Source organism: Euprymna scolopes, chromosome 30 (assembly GCF_053919585.1).
Source record: "Euprymna scolopes isolate OS-2025 chromosome 30, ASM5391958v1, whole genome shotgun sequence".
NCBI classification, from domain to species: domain Eukaryota; kingdom Metazoa; phylum Mollusca; class Cephalopoda; order Sepiida; family Sepiolidae; genus Euprymna; species Euprymna scolopes.
This window is the reverse complement of record NC_136511.1, coordinates 101,180,985-101,201,686: the sequence shown is the minus strand read 5'-3', so window position 1 is coordinate 101,201,686 and position 20,702 is coordinate 101,180,985. Positions and strand designations below refer to the sequence as shown.

Sequence of the window (20,702 nt, the reverse complement as noted above, 5' to 3'; positions counted from 1 at the left end):
TAAATAAAGGGTTCTGTTGAAAGTCCATGAAGAGTCAAGAGTTAGATAGAAAGCTTCCCCAAGTTCGACAAGATATGCCTGAAACATTGTGCAGATAAAACTAAAGATGAGAACAGTAGTCCAAATAATACAAATTATCTTCAAATCCTTATAAACTTTCTCTACACTGGAGTTCTCATTCATCTCCTTTTTGCATTCAAATCTTTTTGCATTCAAATCTTTCAATCTACCTGCAATTCCACTGCACTTCTTGTACACTCAATGCTTACAAGTACCACAAAAATTGAATTTCACCAAACTCACTTTTCACAAAATGAGCAGTGAAAACTTTTCTGTCTTATATACACTTGATTCTGTTTTGCAGATTATTTATGGCAAATATCTGATCATGTTCTTAAAATTTTTTTTTTTTTAAATGATATTCCCAAACAGTTTCATTACTTACAAATTTAATCCTACACATATTTTCTGTTTTCTTAGTTGTATTAGAAAGGAGGGATTGTTCTCTTACAAGCACACATTAACAAACAATATTATATTATATTCAAGGGACACAGTTCTTGTTTCAGATTTCCTGTCAAACATAATTTGTTATTTATTTATTTAACCAATCGCTGCATTCTTTTTAGAAATTAATGGAAGATGAAAACTTAAAAAACATTTAATTTTCTGTAGACACGATTAAAAGTTATTTCTTTAAGTAATGAATTTCCTAAACTCTTGTTTATTTGCACAAATAGTTTTTTGTAAACAAACGATCTTTGATGATTTTTAAGGAACCAAAATAAATCTATTACCAGCTTCTAACAAAAGGTAAGTAATGTCATAAGTGAAACCCATTAGAAGTTAATTCCTATTTTTAGTCAGCTTTTTTTTTGTTCTTTCATTCAATTTGAGTGTATGACTGTGGAGGAACTTCAAATCCAAATGATGCAATGAATACAAGTACATCCGGGTTCCTCCTTACCAGAATATGATTGGCTGATTAAGTCAGAAATACTGATTAATAGAGTTGCCTGGGAGAGACATTGAAAGATATGATAAAGCCTCACACCAAGGATAAACTAACCCTAACCACAATCACTTGTTTGTAAGATAACTTACCAGATTATTATTCGAATGTGTAGCCAAGTCCACTCAGCTACTTAAACCGAATATATATCTATCATGGAGCATATCACAAACCATTTCTAAAATTTAAATATCCAACATCGCAATCTACACAATTTCAGGTAAATTCAACACAAATACAAAATTTTTTTATTCAGAAAAAAATGAATGCCATCGTTTTGTTTTGGACTCCTCTTAAATACAGTTTCAGATTTTGTTCATTTTTACCATGATATCCGATAAGGGAACACCCCAAATGACATGAAAGTAAATTTATTGATGTCATGACATTTTTGTAAAATGTTACTTTTTGTCCTTGTGGGGATCTTACAATTGTCCATACATTGAATTCTATAACAGACAAATAAACGTAAACAAAGTGTAGTATCTGTAGCAGTCGAAATTGCAACAAGCACAAGCAGGAGCTAATTCTCGTGGCTTGAGATTTAAAATCTACTTTCTTCTTGCTCTCAGTCACGTGACCGAGTGTATAAAACGTGAAACTGGCAACAAGCTTTCTCTCTACTTTTTTCTGATTCTGGCTGGCAGCAGACATCACTTGGGGCTTTGGCCCCAGACTAACGCGAGTACCATAAGCCAACATGGCTATCTTCACCCACGACCTTCTTTATCATGCTACGGGACTCTTTAATTCTGTCCACATGCGGTACACACACAAACTTCTTATTTGTCCCTCAGTCCTCATTTTTAAATGAGTGATTTTTCTGACAAAGGGAGAAGAAAAAGCTGTATTCTAGGTTGGCAGTATTTTGCATGAACAGTCGACAGAGATAGCGGAAATTTTCTGTTCTATGTCTATCCTTGTAGCCATGTCACTAGTAAGGGTGCTGGAGGTAAACGTTTTTTCTTGGCTGACGTTATCCGCCTGATAGTCAGGGACCCAAACCTTGGATTAACCACTAAGGAGGCTGTCCTATCAGCAGGCGCAAAGTACTGGGGCTGCTGTATTGCCATTTGGTGAATGGATTCTGGGCCATGCAGTAGTCTCTGGTGGGGCCTCTCGATGCCATACTAGTGGGTAATTGTTATTGCTTTACCTTATCATGTGCTACAAAAAAAAAAAATTCTTCGTTACTTTTCTCTTTGTTTCCCCTCTCTGTCCTGCTCTAAGCAAGTCTGACGACCTAGTCCACAAACTCCAAAATTCCATCATGACAAGTTTCAATAAAAAATACACGATTAAACCCGGATCTGAAACTTCCAACGTAGACCTCCACTACCATGTCTCCTTCTCCAACATAAGGGGTCTACGTTCTAACCTTCTAGAGGTTGAAGCCCAATTACAGGAGACTAAACCAGACCTTTTATTTTTAAGCGAAACTGGAATTGGACAGACTATTTCCCTAAATGAGTTCGTAATTAAAGGATACTCTAACCTAACTTTCAAATCTGACCCCCAAGATCGCCATGGGCATGGAATATGTGCCTATATAAAAGATGGCTTTCTATGTGGTAGGGACATCTCCAGAGAAGATCCTAACTTACCCTATATGTGCTTCCGAGTAGCACTAGCTCACACTACGGCATTTATATTTACTCTCTATCGCCGCCATAACAGCAGAGTTACTATCTTTAAAAGCATATCTGAGAAAATTGACCAAGTTCTATCAGCATATCCTTCAGCTAACATTCACGTATGTTGAGACTTCAATGTTCACAATGTGGAATGGTTGACCCACTCAAACAAGACCGATGATGAAGGGAGATTCTGTCATGATTTCTCCATTGCTTATGACCTCACTCAGATTGTTCACGAACCCACCCGTGTGCCCGACAATGACGGCCAGTATGCAAGTCTCCTAGACCTTTTTCTCACAACTTGCCCTGAACTATATTCAGTTTCCGTTCTGTCTCCTCTTGGATCTTCCGACCACTCAGTTGTATCAGCTAAGATAAAAATGAAATGTAATAAGTCCTCAGACGTACCTCTCCATCGTACAGTATATCGATACACTATGGCTGACTGGGATAGTTTCCGTACATTTATATCGGATCTTCCTCTGCGTTCCATGTTTAAAAAGGATGTGTCGTCTATAGTATCAGACCTGACAGAATGGTTAATTGTAGGTATAGACAATTTCATACCCTCGAAAAAGTTCCAGCAAAAACCTAACAGCCAGCCATGGTTTTCTCCAGAATGTGCTGCTGCTATTGCGCACAGAAATCACTTTTTCCACTGCTTCCAACGTAATAGATGTATGGAAACTAAAGCCGCTTTCATGACTGCCAGCAACCATTGTAAGAAAGTAATAAAGAACGCAAGAGAGTTGTATGCTTAGTCCGTCAAGTCCAACAGCTGAGCAGCGGCTTGGTTCCCACCAGTTTTGGCAAATTGCAAACAGAATCCTGAACAGAAGCGTGTGCTCTATCCCAACTATCATCAATGGACCTGAGTTAATCTCGTCAGCATCAGACAAAGACAAACTCTTTGCCAAGAACTTTGCAACCAATTCCACCCTTTGCGACCAAGGCCGCCAACCCCCAATATTTCCTCCTGTATCAGAAAACACACTATGTGATATACAAATATCTGTATGTGATGTTGCCAAGCTAATCAAAAACCTTGATTCCAGTAAAGCAACCGGCCCTGACGGTATTCCAATTATAGTACTCAAAAAACTTCAACCAGAACTAGCACCCATACTTACAAAACTGTTTAAACGTTGTCTTAGGGAAAATTGCTTCCCATCACCCTGGAAAATCTCATCAGTATGCCCTGTATTTAAGAATTCAGGTGATCGTTCATCCCCCTCTCAGTACAGGCCAATAAGTCTCCTGTGCGTCATGAGTAAGTTGCTGGAATCTGTGTTAAATAGAGAAGTAATCAACCATCTCAGCAAAAATAACCTTCTTAGTGACACACAATATGGTTTCCGTTCTGCTAGATCTACAGCTGATGTGCTTACAGTTATATTTCATAGGATTAGCGAATCTCTCGACAGAGGCAACCTTTCTAGGGTAATTCCTCTTGACATATCAAAGGCCTTTGATAGAGTATGGCATAAAGGTTTACTTCACAAGATCTCCAACTATGGTATAGCTGGAAATGTCTCCTCAATTATTAAATCATTTCTCTCTGATAGGTTCATAAGAATAGTAGTTGATGGGTAAAAATCAGAAGCTCACAGTATAAATGCTGGAGTCCCTCAGGGGTCCATCCTGGGCCCAACTCTTTTCCTGATCTACATTAATGATCTTCCAAATCACATCCTTACATCATTCGTAGACATTTTTGCTGATGACACTACCATCTATGGTAGCATATCTAAGACAGTAAACGAGCAAGTTCTCTCTGATTCTCTCTCCTCTGATCTCGATCACGTTGTACAATGGGGAAAGGAGTGGCTGGTTACTTTTAATGCATCTAAAACCAATCTTTACATCATCAACGTTCTGATCCCCATCTGGCATCAATTAAAATGAATGGCTCTCGTCTTGGGGAGGCCTCAAGTTTTGACAGGCTTTCTGGGCTTGACCTTTACTTCTGATCTTAAATGGAATACGTACATCAAATCTGTTGCCAAGGCCGCTGTTAAAATGGTCGGATCCTTCTATCGATCCAGTAGATATCTCACTGCTGATGCAATTCTCTATCTATATAAGAGCCAGATACGTCCAAGGATGGAATATTGTTGCCACATATGGGCAGGAGCTGCTAGAAAAGACTTGTCCTGCCTTGATAGAGTTCAAAATAGACTTTGTGGCCTGGTGGGAGATGTCCTTTTCTCTTCCTTGCAACCTCTATCTCACAGAAGAGATGTTGCGAGTTTGTCTCTGCTTTATCGTTATTTTCATGGAAAGTGTTCGACTGAGCTTCAATCTATGGTCCCCCCTCGCCAAACTTTCACAAGAAACACTAGACTAGCTGAAAACATTATCAATAATTTTCCCCACTCTTTATCTGTGCCTAAACCTAAACATAGATTCCATGATCAAAGCTTCTTTCTTAGAACTGCACGACTGTGGAATTGTCTTCCGTTTTCCTGCTTTCCAGCTGTCTATAATATGGTTGTCTTCAAGTCCAACGTGAACAAGTTTCTGATGAGCCGTTCCACTTAAGTTAACAAATTTACCGAACTTCCATTACTATTGATGACTATATTGTCCTTTTGACTACTCTACACTCTTTAACCCTTCTCCTTGAGTGGCCGATCGGCCTTGATAAGTGGTGACGCCTATGAAAAAAACAAAAAACAAAAAAAAACTGAAAAATGCCCGCAGGCAATGTAGGTAAGGGTTGTCAAACTATCACTGTTGATACTATACGAGGACATTTTTAAAAAGATTTAAAACATGTTAAAAAAGAAAATAAAAGGAACCCAATTCGATTAATAATGAAACTGAACTTTATTCAATATAAAATATAACTATTATCTATATGAAATTATGTAATTTTAAATCAATATACAATCTAAATGATAAAACTGAATTATGAATTTAGGAAACAAACAAACATTAAACACAAATATTTCTCAGCCTTCGAGACAAGATCACAGTGTAGTATCTGTTCTGATGCTACACTTCACCTTTCCTGTCCTCGGTCGGTGGAGGAGAAATCTTTCATGACGGAGATTATTTTTGTTCCTATTCAGAGTGCCCCTTATTGGGAAGCTGGATTTTCCCCACAAGATTATATGTTGAAATATTTAAATAACTATTATTTTAAATACAGAAATTCTATTCAAAGTTTTGGTTTTGTTTTTTTTGTTTTATTTACATGGAAGTCACCACTTAAGGCCCGGAAGCCACTCTGAGATAAGGGTCATTACGTGTACAGTAACCAATGGGATAGTATCGTAGTCTTCATTAGTATTGGAGATTTGATAAAGTATCTTACTTAAGGGGGCAGTTCATCAGGAATTTGTTTATGTTGGACTTGAAGACATCCAAGTTGTTGTTAAGTGGGAAACAGGCAAACGGAAGAGAGTTTCACAAGCGTGCACTTCTAAGAAAGAAGCTTTGTTCATGGAATCTACGTTTTGATTTTGGCACAGATAAAGAGGGGGGAAAATTTTTGACAGTGGTTTCAGCTAGACGGGTGTTTATCATGAAAGATCAGCGAGTGCTTGGAGTTCAGATGAGCACTTGCCCTGGAAGTAACGATAAAACAAAGACAGGCTCGCAACGTCTCTTCTGTGGGAGAGAGTTTGCAGGGAAGAGAAAGGGGCATCCCCCACTAAGCCATGAAGTCTATTTTGTACTCTGTCAAGGCAGGATAAGCTGTTTTAGCAACTCCTGCCCAGATGTGGCAGCTCCATCCTTGGACGTACTTTTATATAGATAGAGAATTGCATCAGCAGTGAGATATCTTCTGGAGCGGTAGAAGGATCCTACCATTTTTCCAGCGACTTTGGCAACAGACTTGATGTACGTGCTCCATTTCAGATCAGGTGTAAAGGTCAATCCCAGAAGCTTGTCAAAACATGGACCCTCCCCAAGACGAGAGCCATCCATTTCAATTGATGCCAGACGGGGATCAGACCGTTGATGATAAAGATAGGAGCTTGGTTTTAGATGCATTAAAAGTAACCTGCCACCTCTTCCCCCACTGGATCACGTGCTCAAGATCAGAGAAAAGAGAGAATCAGAGAGAACTTTCTCATTTATGGCCTTTGATGTGTTAGCATAGATGTCAACAAATGATTTAAGTATGTGTTTTGGGGAGATCATTGATGCAGATCAGGAAAACAGTTGGGCTCAGAATGGACCCGAGGGACTCCAGCATTAATACTGCGGGCCTCTGATTTCTGATCATCAACCACTACTCTTATGAGCCTATTAGAGAGAAAAGATTTAATGATTGAGAAAACATTTCCAGTTGTACTGTAGCTGGAAATCTTGTGAAGTAGGCCTTTATGCCATACCTTATTGAAGGCCTTTGATATGTCAAGAGCAATTGCCCTAGAAAAGAAGCCTTTGTCGAGAGATTCACTAATCCTATGAGATATAACCATTAGCACATCTGCTGTACATCTAGCAGAATGGAAACTATATTGCATGTCACTAAGAAAGTTATTTCTGCTGAGTTGGTTGACGACTTCTTTCTTTAATATGGATTCCAGCAACTTATTCATGACACACAGGAGACTTATTGGTCTGTACTGAGAGGGAGATGACTTATCACCTGAATTCTTAAATACAGGGCATACTGATGAGGTTTTCCAGGGTGTTGGGAAGCACTTCTCCTAAAAGCAATGCTTGAACAGTTTTGTAAGTATGGGGGTAAGTTCTGGTTGAAGCTTTTTCAACACCAGAATTGGAATGCCATCAGGGCCAGTTGCTTTACTGGAATCAAGGTTCTTGATTAGCTTGGCGACCTCATGCACAGATATTTGTATGTTGCATAGCGTGTTGTCTGTTATAGGAGGAAATACGGGGAGTTGATGGCCTTCGTCGCATAGGGTAGAATTAGCTGCAAAGTTCTTAGCAAATAGTTTGACCTTGTCTGATGCTGACAAGATGACCTCAGGTCCATTGATGATGGTTGGAATAGAATGCGTGCTTCTGTTCAGGATCCTGTTTGCTATTTGGCAAAACTGGTGGGAACCAAGCCGCTGCTCAGCTACTTTGGATTTAAAGGACTGAACATATAGCTCTCTTGCATTTTTTATTACTCTTTTACAGTGGTTGTTGGAAGTCCTGAAAGCAGCTTTAGTCTCAGTACATCTATTACGTTGGTAGATATGGAAAAAGTGATTTCTATGCGCGATGGCAGCAGCACATTCAGGGGAGAACCATGGCTGGCTGTTAGGTTTTTGTTGGAAATTTTTGGATGGTATGAATTGGTCTATGCCTACAATTAACCATTCGATCAGGTCTGATACTATAGAGAACACATCCTTTTTAAACATGGAATGCAGATGTAGATCAGATATAAATGTACGGAAGCTATTCTAGTCAGCCATAGAGTATCTATATACAGTACGGTGGAGAGGTACCTCTGAAGACTTATTATATGTCATTTTTATCTTAGCTGATACAACTGAGTGGTCAGAAGATCCGAGAGGAGATAGAACAGAACATGAACAAAGCTCAGGGGAAGCTGAGAGAAAAAGGTCTAGAAGGCTTGCATACTGACCAGTAGTATCGGGCGCAGGGTGGGTTCGTGAACAATCTGAGTATGGTCATAGGCAATGGCAAAATCATGACAGAACTTCCCCTCATCATGTCTTGTTTGTGGGTCAGCCATTCCACATTATGGACACTGAAGTCACCGCAAATGTGAATGTTACCCAAAGGATGAGTAGACAGGATGTGGTCAATTTTCTCAGATATACTCTTAAAAATAGTAACTCTGCTGTTGTGGGGGGTGATAGAGGGCAAATATAATGCAGTGGTTTAAGCAAGTGCAACCCGGAAGCACATATGCGGTAAATTAGGGTCTTCTCTGGAGATATCCCTACCACACGGAAAGCAATCTTTAATGTAGGCACATATTCCATGCCTATGGTGATATTGAGGGTCAGATTTAGATGTTAAGTTAGAGTATCCTTTAATTCTGTTCTTCTATGTCCATTTTTTTCCCATGTTTTTCATCAAAATGTGTAGCGTATTTTCATAAGTTACATGGTTAGGAATCCTATACTCCATTATTTTCATATCAGTGCAGAATACATGAATGCGAAAATGAAGTTCACATAACTACTAAAAGACAATCATATCATAATGTGAACATTGGTTAAAAACTAAGAAAATATAGTAAACATGTACAATATTAAATCGGGGGGGGGGGTGAATTTGGGAAGGGACATTATTATTATTATTATTATTTCACTCATTAAGAGTTATCTCACAGGCCATCATCAGTAATCACTCACTGGCAGTAACCTGTGGTGTTCCCTGGAGACAGAGTGACAACAAGTTTCCCCAGATTTCAAGTGTTCTCCACCTCTTGATCACTTGTGCAGATGATTGCCAGTTATTGCAACAGCCGTTGTCATTGATTTCTCGTTGACATCGGTCATTGGTGTTTGTTGGGGTTTGGGTGACAAAATGCCTCCCCAAGATACCAGATTTGAACTGCACACTTCCAATGGAGATCTGGTTAGTACTCTACCACTTTGGTCTTTCCATCCTCCCTGACCCTTCACAACTAGTAGGTGTAGCGCCAGTCGATGTCATCTACACCAGTTTTTATTATTATGATAATGGTGTTTGTGCAGTGTATGCACATGTATTTTAAATAGTATTTCCAAGTTAAATTAAATTTTTATGGTATCTTTTTGGGGGTTTGTTTTACTATACACAGATTTGAAAAAGTTGTCAGAAAACAAATATATAATAAATGTTATCAAAGGCAAGACAAATTACTTTTCTATCTAACTGAACAAGTTTTTAGTGTTTTTATTTAATGAAAAATGTTTATTTGGTTTGAAAATCATAGTGTTTTTCAATATATTTGAAAAAGACAAATGGCGACGACCTCACTGTTGAATATGTTAATTTTAGGAAAATAACTTCAAACTAAAAAAACTATACAAAAACACACTCAATATATGTCAGCCTATGTCACGGGAACATATATTGAGTGAGTTTCTAACAGTATTTTGTATAGTTTTTTAGTTGGAACTTATTTTCCCAAACTACTTTTTCCCACTACTTCTGTCATGAATGACAGAATGAGAGCATGCTACCTCACTCCCGTAGATTAAATATAAGATTTCGTTCAAAATTCTGTGCAAATTCCCAAGTTTGACAGAAAGAATGTTGGAATTTATATCACCCAAAGCATGAATGTAACACTCAAAAAGAGAACAGTAGTCCAAAAAATTTAAATAATATGGATTTCAACGTTTCTTTGAGAAATGTGATAGTTATGTCATAGACAGATATCATATCGCCATTATAATCAGATACTATTTGCTTATTGTTTCTTACAAAAAAAAAAAAAAAAAAAAAAAAAGAATTAACTTATAGAAAAATAAAGGTTGTTGTATCATTGATCTTCAAGCGAGTGTTCTTTTTTATATGAAAACAAATAAGTCACAGGTTGTTAGAGTTGCTTAGTGATTTAAAGAATGAGAAAGGAAAAACAGGAAAAGAGAAAAAGGAGAGATAAGAAGAAGAAAAAGAGAAATATAAAATAGACATAATAAAACAGAGAACGATAGAAGAGATAAAAGACAAAAGTGAAAAGAGAAGAGAAAGAGAAAAAAAAGAGAAAGAGAAAAAAAAGAGAAAGAGAAAAAAAGAGAAAGAGAAAAAGAGAGAAAGAGAAAAAGAGAGAGAAAGAGAAAAAGAGAGAGAAAGAGAAAAAGAGAGAGAAAGAGAAAAGGAGAGAGAAAGAGAAAAAGAGAAAGAGAAAAAGAGAAAGAGAAAAAGAGAAAGAGAAAAAGAGAGAAAAAGAAAAGAGAGAAAAAGAAAAGAGAAAAAGAAAAAAGAGAAAAGAGAAAAGAGAAAAAAGAGAAAAAGAAGAGAAAAAAGAGAAAAAGAAAAGAGAAAAAAGAGAAAAAGTAAAGAGAAAAAAGAGAAAAAGTAAAGAGAAAAAAGAGAAAAAGTAAAGAGAAAAAAGAGAAAAAGAAAAGAGAAAAAAGAGAAAAAGAAAAGAGAAAAAGAGAAGAAAAGAGAAAAAGAAGAAAAGAGAAAAAAAAAACAAAAAGAGAAAAAACAAAAAGAGAAAAAAACAAAAAGAGAAAAAGAAAGAGAAAGAGAAAAAGGAGACAAGAAAAGAGAAAAAGAAAAGAAAAAGAGAAAAAAGAAAAGAAAAAGAGAAAAAAGAAAAGGAAAAAAGAAAAGAAAAAGAGAAAAACGAAAAGAAAAAGAGAAAACGAAAAGAGAAAAAAGAGAAAAAGAAAAGAAATAGAAGAGAAGAGAAATAGAAGAGAAAGAGAAGAGAAAAAGAAGAGAAAAAGAAAAGAAAAAGGGAAAGATAAAAAGAGAAACAAAGAAAAGTCATGAGCAACAAAAAAGAAGTAAAAAGCAGTTTTGGCAAAATTGAGTCACACGGAAAGATAAGCAAATCAGGATATCTGACACGTTATTGAAGTGATAAATATAATTACTTCTGACATCTTCCAGGAAGAAAAAAAAAACTACAATTCAAGAAAAGCGCTTTGTATATAGGGGACGGTTAACTTTCACTGCTATAAATAGAAGGAATCAGAGAAAATGAAAAACACAGCCAACTCCCCTTCAACTAGCACAGGAGGGAAGCATATGGCTATCTTCACAATAAGTGTTAGATGGAATAGATTCTGACCCAGAAAACAGCAATTCTTCCCTTTTTGTCAGAGAGATTGTTCATAGAATATAAGAAAACTAAAGGACAAAATAAGAAAATCAAAAGTTACTAACATGTTATTTCAGTAACTCTACATCTGAGTAACAAGGCGCCTCCTCCCCAAATAAAAACCTGCTACCTCTAACTCTAAATATTAGTGGCAAAGCCCCTCTCTCCTAATCCCTTTCTTAACTATAACTAACCCTAAGTCAGTGTGGTAAGCTCTACTCATCAAGAATCCTCTTTAAACTATAAAAAACGGGCTCTTCCTCCTCAAATAAAACCATGATTTATTTCTCATAGAAAAAAAAAATTAGTTAATTGCCCTAAAACCCTAGAATAGCCAGAAAATAGCCATTAAATTTATGCGAAATTCATCCCCATACTCTAAATTCGAAATTGACATTTGTTTTTTGTTTACTGTCAAGTTTTCAGAATGTCACATGTACCTCATACTACTAACCTGGTTAGAGTGGCAAGTGTTCCTCCCTTTCCAACAAAAAAACAAAAAGCAAAAATCTTACAGGATTTATCTCATAGGAAAAATAGGTTAACTGCCCTAAAACGCTAAAATGGCACTGAAATCTAAGATTATTTAACATTAAATTCTAAATTTTTTTTTTTTGGGGGGGGGGCATATTTTTCCGGGTGTCCACACGTAATTGCCTAAAAAAATGGAATCTTATATTGGGAGAATAGCGAAATGTGTTAATTTACAACAATACCAAATAAATCTTGTAATGCAATCATTTTTAAACATTTCTAGTATTTGATTTTCGTTTCTTGTACATAAAATGCATTACTATTCAACTCCAAATCCTTTTCTTTTATTCAACATAATCAGTGTCTTGAAATATACATTTGCTGCAGATTACTTGGGAACTATTGATTTCCATAGATTGTCGTTGGCATAATCTGATTCCTTGCACAAAATTACACTTGTATGGCCAATTTGATTGCTTAAACAAAAATGTTTTAACAAAAATTTAATATTTTTAGTGAAAAAATGTCAGAATGTGACAAAACACATATAGTCATAAAAAGGAAAATATTCAAACAAAAAGTCATAACTTGTTTTTTCTTTTTGCCAGACTTTCAAAATTTAAAAAGATTCTTCCTTAGATCATTAAGCTCTGTATACTGTATACCATTACCGAGATATTTTAAGCAACTTCAATTTTTTCATGACTGTGTCTATTTAAATGCATATCAAGTTTCGTGTATTTCCAGCCACACCCAACCTACATTTATTAAGTACCACTATTGTCACATCTACGAAGCAGTCGGTCTGTATCTATTGAACATAATAACGATAAACATACTGTTAAGTCGGGTTTTAATGCTTGAAGAATTACCTCCCCTCGTCTGTTTTCTGATGACGTGTGTTTCAAGCATTGTCTCCCTTTGATTGCTTGTGTATATAAGTTAGTGCATGACGTGTGTTTTCTTTATTTACTTCATAATTAACTAACAAAGGTTATTAATTAACCTACAAAAGTCGTGGGCCCAGCATTAGGTGTGTCAGAATTTATGACACCCTTAACACAAAACTGCAAATAAAATATAAAAAAACTCGTAATTTCTCTTTTTAAAGTGGGTTGTTTAATTTCTTTATGGAATATACTTCCAAAATAAACTATTAAAGTTTTTTTTTTTTAAATAATAGAAATATTAATTTTATTTGAAAAAAAAAAAAAAAAAAGAAAAAAAAAAAAAAAAAAGTGTTTACAAAGTGCATGCGCGCGCTCATGCAGCCATTTTTTTTCTACGTAATGAAATGAATTGAATATTTACAAGTTAAATTTTTTTTCAATTTTTCACTTTAAAAATCTATCAAAATTTTTCTATTGGTTCAATTTTTACGATATTTTCAGGTTCAATGTAAAATTTTATGCTCTTTCCAACAAACCGAATATAATATTCTAGACAAACTTTTTTTAAATTCAACCCCCCACCCCATTTTGAAATGTCTATTAAAATGAAAATAATTTTTTCACCTAAGTTTTATATATCACAAATTGAAGATAAAAGATCAATAAATAAAATAATCTAATTTAAAACACACACTTCTTCTTGCTCGTCCGTCGAAGTCGACGATGACCAAGGTATCAATCAGTTCGGCGTCAGGGGTTTGTGGGTCCTGAGATGGCTGATGAGGCCAATCCGTGCTCGGCAGACTCTTCCACACTCTGGACACGTGAAGGCGGTATCGGCAGACTGTGAACCGGCAGCTCTCTCCTTCCTCCTCTTGCGCTTCTGCTGGTCGTGTGTCATGCGTTGATTCTTTGCCCTGTCGGCTCCTAGGCTGATGACGCAACGCCAGGCCGAACGTTTAGCAGCGCGACTCTCCCAAGACTGGGGGCTGATGTCAAAGTCTTTTAGGGATGTTCTCAGACAGTCTTTATATCGTTTCTTTTGGCCCACTGCATTCCGCTTTCCCTGGCTGAGTTCCCCATAAAAAAGTTGTTTGGGGATTCGGCTGTCGTGCATGCGATAGACATGGCTTGACCACCGGAGCTGGGTTTTGCGGATTATGGTGGTGATGGTATGGAGTCCCGCGCGCTTCAAGACTTCTGTGTCGGGAATTCTGTCTTGCCAGCGGATGTTGAGAAGATTACGGAGGCATCTGAGGTGGAAGCCATTCAACTGTTTTTCATGTCTTTTATATGGCGTCCAAGTTTCGCAGGCGTAGAGTAGGGTTGTCAGGACGACCGCTCGGTATACTTTCAGTTTGGTTGCGAGTGTAATGCCTCTCCTCTTCCACACATTGTCTCTAAGTCTTCCAAATGCACTGCTCGCTGTGGAGATCCTATGGTTAACCTCAATGTCAATGTTGGTGGTGCGGGAGAGGGTGCTGCCAAGGTAGGTGAATTGCTCCACAGCATGGATCTTCTGCCCTTTGACAGTGATGCCGGGTTCATGGTATGCATCTCCTGGGGCGGGTTGGTACATAACTTCTGTCTTCTTTGTACTGATGGTGAGACCAAAGTTGTCACAACTGGTGGAAAATCCGTCCATTTGACGTTGCATCTCTATCTCATTTGTGGCATTAAGGGCACAGTCATCGGCAAAGAGAAGGTCTCTGATGATGGTTTCCCTCACTTTCGTGACTGCCTGCATTCGCCTGATGTTAAACAATTCCCCGTCACATCTGTACTTGATGACAATGCCAGAGTGACTGTCTTTGAAAGCGTCCTGGAGCATGGCAGAGAAAACCATGCTGAAGAGCGTCAGGGCTAAGACACAGCCCTGCTTGACTCCGTTGGTCACAGGGAAGGGCTCTGAGGGGTTGCCGTCATCCAGGACACGAGCGGTCATGCCCTCATGGAACTGCCTGACAATGGCGATGAACCTGTCTGGACAACCAAATTTTTTCATGATCCGCCAGAGGCCATTTCGGCAAACAGTGTCGAAGGCCTTGGTCAGGTCGACGAACGTGGTGTAGAGGCCCCGGTGCTGCTCGACACACTTCTCCTGCAGTTGCCGTGCAGCAAAGATCATATCAGTCGTCCCGTGGCCCCGCTCGAAAGCCACACTGGCTCTCGGGAAGACGACCATCTTCAAGGTGCACCAGCAGGCGGTTGAGAAGGACGCGCGCCAGGATTTTCCCGGCGATGGAAAGAAGGGATATCCCGCGGTGGTTGTCACATGACTGACGATTTCCCTTGCGTTTGTAAATGTGAACGATAGTAGCATCACGAAAATCTTGGGGTAATTCTTCACTCTCCCACATGGATTGGAAGAGTTCTGTCAGTCTTAAAAGCAGTGTAGGTCCACCAGCTTTGTATACTTCTGCTGGAATTGAGTCGGGGCCAGGGGCCTTCCCAGAGGAAAGTTGCTTGATGGCTTTGCTTACTTCCTCTGACGAGGGTGGGATGTCGAGCTCCTCGTTGATATGCTCCTGGCATAGTCGGTCGATGGCTTCATCGTTGATGGAAGATGGTCGGTTTAGTACACTGTTAAAGTGCTCCGCCCATCTATCAAGGATCTGCTTTTTGTCATTCAAGACAGTTGTTCCATCGGAGCTAAGCAGGGGGGAGGAACTAGAGGACTGGGGACCGTAGACAGCCCTCAGCGCATCGTAAAACTTCCTCATATCATGGTTATCGGCATGCTCCTGGATCTCTCTCTCACACACACACACACAAGTTATTTGCAAATTTATCTGTAAAGTCAAAAGTTTAAAACATTTTTTTTTAAACCGCGTTTTGTTGTTGTTTTTTTTATGTGAAACCTCATATATTGTCCAGTAAATATCGGACACATCAGTTTTTTCTATTTCATTCATTGTTTTTTTTTTGTTTTTTTTTTTTTAGATATTTAAAAAAATATTCACTGCATAAAGAAGAAATAAAATATATTAGATCAAAAGCTCATGTATTTCTTTAAGAGAATAAAAAATAAAATGAAAAAGTGGTCGGGCAGTTTGTGTTAAAATGGCAAAAACTGATGCGTGACCCTTATGGACCAACTTTGTTGTTGACAGCAAACATGTCAGAAATACAAAGGGGAGATAAGGCACATGTCAAAAAGTCAAAGGGAAGACAACCAAAAATAATTACCTTTTTTTCATGCACAAGTCACGACAGCTAACGTGCAATGCACAAACTTCTGTGTTTTGAATTTCATTCTCTGCTTTTCGTCTTACAATTAATACAAGTTTTATATATATCAATAATTTCATTTGATATATTTTTACTCCTGGTCACGATGACGATGCAAGAGTTTGGTTTTTTAATATTTCATCCTTTACTCCTTTTGGCTTCCTCGTCTTTAAAGAATACTTCTGCCAAACTTTGTTGTATCAGTTAAGATAAAAATGACATATAATAAGTCCCCAGACGTACCCCTCTACCGTACTGTATACCAATACTCTATGGCTGACTGGGATAGCTTCCGTAAATTCATATCTGATTTACCTCTGCATTCCATGTTTAAAAAGGATATGTCCTCTATAGTATCAGACCTGACCGAATAGATAATTGTAGGCATAGACCGATTCATACCATCCAAAAATTTCCAACAAAAACCTAACAGCCAGCCATGGTTCTCCCTTAAATGTGCTGCTGCCATCGCGCACAGAAATCACTTTTTCCATATCTACCAACATAATAGATGTACTGAGACTAAAGCTGCTTTCAGGAACGCCAGGAACCACTGTAAAAGAGTAATAAAAAATGCAAGAGAGCTATATGCTCAGTCTGTTAAATCCAAAGTAGCTGATCAGCGGCTTGGTTCCCACCAGTTTTGGAAAATAACAAATAGGATCCTGAACAGAAGTGTGCGTTCTATTCCAACCATTATCAATGAACCAGAGGTCATCTCGTCAGCACCAGACAAGGTCAAACTATTTGCTAAGAACTTTGCAGCTACTTCTACCCTATGCGATGAAGGCCATCAACTCTCCATATTTTCTCCTATAACACAGAACACGCTAGGTAACATACAAATATCTGTGCATGAGGTCGCCAAGCTAATCAAGAACCTTGATTCCAGTAAAGCAACTGGCCCTGACGGCATCCCAATTATAGTGTTAAAAAAGCTTCAACCAGAACTTGCTCCCATACTTACAAAATTGTTTAAGCATTGCCTTAAGGAGAAGTGCTTTCCAACTCCCTGGAAAACCTCATCAGTATGCTCTGTATTTAAGAATTCAGGTGATAAGTCCTCTCCCTCTCAATACAGACCAATAAGTCTCCTGTGTGTTATGAGTAAGTTGCTGGAATCCATATTAAATAGAGAAATAGTAAACCACCTCAGCAGAAACAATCTTCTTAGTGACACACAATATGGTTCCCGTTCTGCTAGATCTACAGCAGATGTGCTAACGGTTATATCTCACCGGATTAGTGAATCTCTTGACAAAGGCTTCCTTTCTAGGGCAATTGCTCTTGACATATCAAAGGCCATCAATAAGGTATGGCATAAGGGCCTACTTCACAAGATTTCCAGCTACGGTATAACTGGAAATGTTTTCTCAATCATTAAATCATTTCACTCCGATAGGCTCATAAGAGTAGTGGTCGATGGACAAAAATCAGAGGCCTGCAGTATTAATGCTGGAGTCCCTCAAGGGTCAATCCTGGGCTAAACTCTCTTCCTGAACTACATCAATGACCTCCCTAAACACATACTTAAATCATTCGTTGACATCTATGCTGATGACACGACCATCTACGGCAACACATCAAAGGCTGTAAATGACAAAGTCCTCTCTGATTCTCTCTCCTCTGATCTCGAGTGCGTGGTTCAGTGGGGGAAGACGTGGCTGGTTACGTTTAATGCATCTAAAACCAAACTCCTATCTTTACATCATCAACGCTCTGATCCCCATCTGGCATCAACTGAAATGGATGGCTCTCGTCTAGGTGAAGCCCCGTGTTTTGACAAGCGTTTGTCCTTTACTCTTGATCTGAAATGGAACACATACATCAAGTCTGTTGCCAAGGTCGCTGGAAAGATGGTGGGATCCTTCTACCGCTCCAGAAGATATCTCACTGCTGATGCAATTCTCTATCTACATAAAAGCCAAGTACGTCCAAGGATGGAATACTGCTGCCATATTTGGGCAGGAGCTGCTAAAAACAGCCTATCCTGCCTTGACAGAGTACAAAATAAACTTCGTGGCTTAGTCGGGGATGCCCTTTTCTCTACCCTGCAACCTCTCTCCCACAGAAGAGACGTTGCGAGCCTATCCTTGTTTTATCGTTATTTCCATGGCAGGTGCTCGTCTGAACTCCAATCTCTGGTCCCCCCTCGCCAATCTTTCACGAAAAACACCCGTTTAGCTGAATCCACTGTGAAAAATTTCCCCCGCTCTTTATCTGTGCCTAAATCAAAATGTGGATTCTATGAACAAAGCTTCTTCCTTAGAACTGCACGCCTACAACTTGAATGTCTTCAAGTCCAACGTAAACAAATTCCTAATGAACCACCCCCTTAAGTAAACACTTCATCAAATCTCCACACTAACGTACTATACTTGCAATAACCCTTATCCCTTAGTGGCTTCCGGGCCTTGATAAGTGGTGACCACAGTGTAAAAAAAAAAAAAAAGAAAAAAAAAAAGAAAAAAAAAAAGGTAAGTTCATTTTTTTTCACCACACGTGATTATTACTTTCTTTAACTGATGAGAAAGTTGTAGCTTAAATTTTTGTTGCTTTTTTTAAACTCTTTATTTGAGTAAAAATAAACCATTAATTTTTAAGGTACTTCCACACTTTATCGCTGAAACTGAAGATGCCATTTTATTTCACGCACCTGTCATGGAACTCCAAGGAAGAAATCAGTATTTTAAACTATGACCAAAGTTATAAATAAATAACAAAAAAATTAAAGAAAAACTATGAAAAAAAGTAAATAAAGTGAAAGAGAACATATATCCATAATTGTTTAAAGCAAAATGTTTCGATTTAATTAATTTCCCTACCAAATAACTCAATCTACAGACTGGAGATTTGACATAAGGGGTATTAAGATTTGGGAAAATCTTTTTAATCGGTTTTCAGCCAGAAATTTGGCTGTCAAGGAATCAAAGTTCAACGATTTGACCTTTGAAAACTCTACCAAACTCCTCCGCAAATTTTGGGTCTAAACACTTGAAATTTTAGATGTAGGTTACTTAGACATAGATGAAACATTATAATTTGATTTGAGCCGAAAAAAAATAAATTTTAAGATGAAAAACTAGGGTCAAAGTTAAAAAAAATTTGACCTCTGTGGTCTCTACCAAATTACTCAGCCAATTTCTGGTCTAAACATTTGAAATTTTACATAAAGTGTATTCACACATAGGGTAAGTTATAAGCAGTACATAGGGCCCGAGCAAAGCCGGGCTGAACTGCTAGTTCAAGTCTAAAATTATGTCAGTTGTGTTTTCAAAATTAGATTTAAATAGCATTACATTGGAAAATCAATATTTGATACTGACAAGCAATTTCGGTATTAATGCAGAATAAGGTCAGGCTATTATAACAATTTTAGGGGCAGTTTACATAAACACAAAAACATTGAGCCAATGAAATTGCAGCAGCTAACGTTATTTAAGAAAACATTCGCCCAAATACAACATGCGTAGAGATAGTAGCAGGGCAACTTACTACTTATTTTTTACTTCCACTCTTCCAGACGTCACCAGAGCAAATATTTCATAGTCTACTAGAGGTGTGCAATAAGTAATTCCCCTGACCCACTTCCCATAGCAGTAGAGCAACGAAACTTGGCACAGTTATTAGTCTTTCTCTACATAGGAACCACCCAGAATTATGCATTTCTCCCATCGTTTGATGCAGCTCTGGAGACCGTTTTTGTAGAACACCCCAGATTGGTCATCCAACCACGACGTGACTTCAGAAATCAAGGCTGCATCATTTCGGAAACGCTTTCCTTTCAAAAACAACTTCATGGCTGGGAAGAGGTGAAAGTCAGAGGGTGCAAGGTCAGGAGAGTAGGGAGGATGGGGAAGGATTTCATAACCATACGCCTGTGCTTCTGATCTGGCTACATGTGAGTTGTGGATCGGGGCGTTGTCCTGCAGGAGGAGGGTACCTTTGCTGAGCTTGCCCCGCCTCTTGATTTTGATATCTTCACTTAATTTCCTCAAAAGTGAAGCATAATAGGCTCCTGTAATTGTGGTATCCTTTGCCATGAAATCTCATCACTACTCCGTCCCGGTCCCAGAAAACTGTGAGCATGACCTTGCCAGCGGAGGGCTGCACCTTTGCCTTCTTTGGAGGTGGTGAGTCCAAGTACTTCCACTGCATTGACTGGGCTTTGGTCTCTGGATCATAGTGATGGACCCAGGTTTCATCCTGTGTAATCAGTCTTTTGAAAAACTTTGACTCATCTTCTTGGCACATCCCAAATTCATCCTCAAGCACTTGACACATTCTCGCTTACAAATTCTTATATTTTTAAAATAAACCTAAACTTCATTTATGATTTCTTTATATTGTGATGTGACCCGGGTCTGGTCTAGGGGTTAGGAATTTCGCAAGAATTCTATACCCAAGTACATGTCGTAAGAAAGAGTAAAAGTGTGGAATTTTGCCGGCCGTAATAATATCACAACCGCATGGCATCTCCCAAGTTTTGAATCAGTGGAATCGTCATGGACTACATGATAACATTCACGTTTTATAATAAAGATGGCAGGGAATGAAAAAGGTCGGACACCAATGAATAACGTAAAAAGATATAAATTTATTATTCGAACAAAAAAACAAATGAAGGAAATAAAAATAATAAAACAATCATAATGAGAGTCCAGTCACAGACAACATCAGATCAGGATGAGGGAAGGGTCATTGGTGGAGATATCATTTTTTTTCTCTTCCTGTTCTCTCCTTTTCTT

The 20,702-nt window shown here is 38.1% G+C and overlaps 1 protein-coding gene across 11 annotated transcripts in view; it reads right to left on the bottom strand.

Annotated features, from left to right (window-relative positions):
* LOC145254910 (F-actin-uncapping protein LRRC16A-like) overlaps positions 1 to 20,702 on the bottom strand; it is a 377,977-nt gene that overhangs the window by 181,679 nt on the left and 175,596 nt on the right. The gene's annotated exons all lie outside the window — the stretch shown is intronic.